Source organism: Schistocerca piceifrons, chromosome X, assembly GCF_021461385.2.
Source record: "Schistocerca piceifrons isolate TAMUIC-IGC-003096 chromosome X, iqSchPice1.1, whole genome shotgun sequence".
Classification (NCBI taxonomy): Eukaryota; Metazoa; Arthropoda; class Insecta; order Orthoptera; family Acrididae; genus Schistocerca; species Schistocerca piceifrons.
The window spans coordinates 669,717,348-669,720,303 of record NC_060149.1 but is presented as its reverse complement, the minus strand read 5'-3'; positions in this window follow the sequence as shown (position 1 = coordinate 669,720,303).

Below are 2,956 nucleotides of genomic sequence, written 5' to 3'. Positions count from 1 at the left end.
GACCAACGTGAGCAGCAATGTCGCGATACGATAAACCGCAATCGCGATAGGCAACAATCCGACCTTTATCAAGGTCGGAAACGTGATGGTACGCATTTCTCCTCCTTACACGAGGCATCACAACAACGTTTCACCAGGCAACGCCGTTCAACTGCTGTTTGTGTATGAGAAATCGATTGGAAAAATGGTTCAAATGGCTCTGAGCACTATGGGACTTAACTTCTAAGGTCATCAGTCCTCTAGAACTTAGAACTACTTAAACTTAACTAACCTAAGGACATCACACACATCCATGACCGAGGCAGGATTCGAACCTGCGACCGCAGCGGTCGTGCGGTTCCAGACTGTAGTGCCTAGAACCGCTCGGCCATCCCGGCCGGCGACACTGAATGACACTGCAGCATGTTCACAGATTAGTCATGGGTCAGCACACCACATTGTGCATGATGTGCTCCAGTTTCACGAATTGTCTGCAAGATGGGTGTGACGGCAGCTGACTCCTGAAATGAGAGAACAACGTGTTGATGCTTGTGAAGAACTTCTTCGGTGCTTTGAATAAGAAGGCGATGGCTTCTTTGCAAGAATCGTTACTGGGGACGAAACCTGGGTTCACTTCCACCAGCCGGAAACGGAGAGAGCGAGCAAGGACTGGCGCCATTCCTCATCACCAACACCAAACACGTTTCGAACAGAACCATCAGCAGGGAAGGTTATGCTGACTCTCTTTTGGAACGAAAAAGGCGTCATTTTGGAGCATTACATTCCTAGAGGGACCACTGTAACCAGTGCATCATACACAGATCTCCTAAAAAATCATCTGCGGCCTGTAATCAAATCAAAGGTACGTGGATTGCTGTCAGCAGGTGTCCTTTTAGAACATGACAATTCAAGGCCCCACACTGCCCGTACAACAGTTGCAACAATCATAGACTTGCGTTTTGAGTGTCTTCCTCATCCACCATACACACCAGACCTTGCCCCAAGTGATTTCCATATGTTTGGACCACTCAAAGACGCAGTGGGATGAAAGAAGTTCCGTTCTGATGAAGAGGTACGCCACGCGGTGCGTGAGTGGCTGCGCGGACTACCAAAAGAATTTTTTTCTAAAGGAATTTATGCCCCTTGTAAGCGCTGGAGGACTTGCATCGAGTGTGGTGGAGATTATGTTGAAAAGTGATACAGCTTTGTACCACTTCTGCACAATAAATAATATTTAAAAAATATTTAAGGTTTTCATTTGACTCACCCTCGTAACAGCGGACTCGCAGCATTCCCGCTACACACGCAACAGCTCTGATAGAAAGTTCCGTCATTAAACTGTAAATTACTATTCATTTATTTCTCACCATCATGCTTTGGGCCATTCGCAATTGCAAGTTGAAACGTTACAAAATGTCCGAGCCGCCTAAATGACAGAACCAAGTTTCGTAACGACTGATCTGTTAGCAGTGAATTTTCTTCTGTTTGTACATACGCTGAAGCGCCAAGGAAACTGGTATAGGCATGCGTATTCAAATACAGAGATATGTGAACAGGCGAGACTTAAGTGAGTTTAAACGTGGTGTTATTGTCGCCGCACGAGCGAAGGGACAAAGCATCTCCGAGGTAGCAATGAAATGAGGAATTTCCCGTGAAACCATTTCACGAGCGTACCGTGAACATCAGGAATCTGCTAAAACATCAAATCTCCGACATCGCTGCGGGCGGAAAAGATCCTACAAGAGCGGGACCAACGACAACTGAAGAGAAATTCAAATGTGTGTGAATTCCTAAGATACCAAACTGCTGAGGTCATCGGTCCCTAAACATATACACTACTTTAACTAATTTATGTTAAGAACAACACACACACCCATGCCCGAGAGAGAATTCGAACCTCCGGCGGGGGGTGCCGCGAAATCCTTGACATTGCGCCTTAAACACGCAGCAACTCCGCGCGGCAACTGAAGAGAATTGTTCAACGTGACGGAAGAGTAGCCCTTCCGCAAATTGCTCCAGATTTCAATGTTGGGCCATCAACAATCGTCGATGTGCGAACCACTCAACGAAACATCATCGATATGGACCTTCGGAGCCAAAGACCCACTCCTGTACCCTTGATGACTGCACGACACAAAGCCTGACGCCTCGACTGGGCTCCTCAACACCGACATTGGACTGTTGATGACTGGAAACGTGCTGCCAGGTCGGACGAGTCTCGTTTCAAAATGTATCGAGTGGATGGACGTGTACGGTTATGGAGACGACCTCATGAATCAGTGGACCTTGCATGTCAGCAGGGGACTGTTCAAGCAGGTGGAGGCTCTGTATTGGTGTGGGGCGTGTACAGCTGCAATGGTGTGGGAATTCTGATACGTCTAGATACGACTGACCGGTGGCACGTACGTAAGCATCCGGTCTGATCACCTGCATCCATTCACGTTCGTTGTGCATTCCGACGGGCGTGGGCAATTCCAGCAGGACAATTGAACACCTCACAAGTCAGAAATTCCTACAGAGTGGCTCCAGGGACACTTTTCTGAGTTTAAACACTTCCGCTGCCCACTTAACTCCCCAGACATGAACATGATTGAGCATATCTGGGATCCCTTGCAATATGCTGTTCAGAAGAGATCTCCACCCCTTACTGCTCCTACGAATTTATGGACAGCGCTGCAGGATTCGTGGTGTCAGTTCCCTCCAGCACTATTTCAGATATTAATCAAGTACATGCCACGTCGTGTTGCGGCGTTTCTGGGTGCTCGCGGGGACCCTGCACGATATTAGGCAGGTGTACCAATTTCTTTGGCTCTTCGGTGTACATTGGTACATATGCAACTTTTTACAGGACTGCTGCAAATTTATTTTAATATTTAATATCTGTTCAAAGAATGTCTAACAAATACGTTGATATATGCACACTTTCAAGGTGTTACCGAATCTGTAACGACAATACCAGAAAACATGATACTTGCTG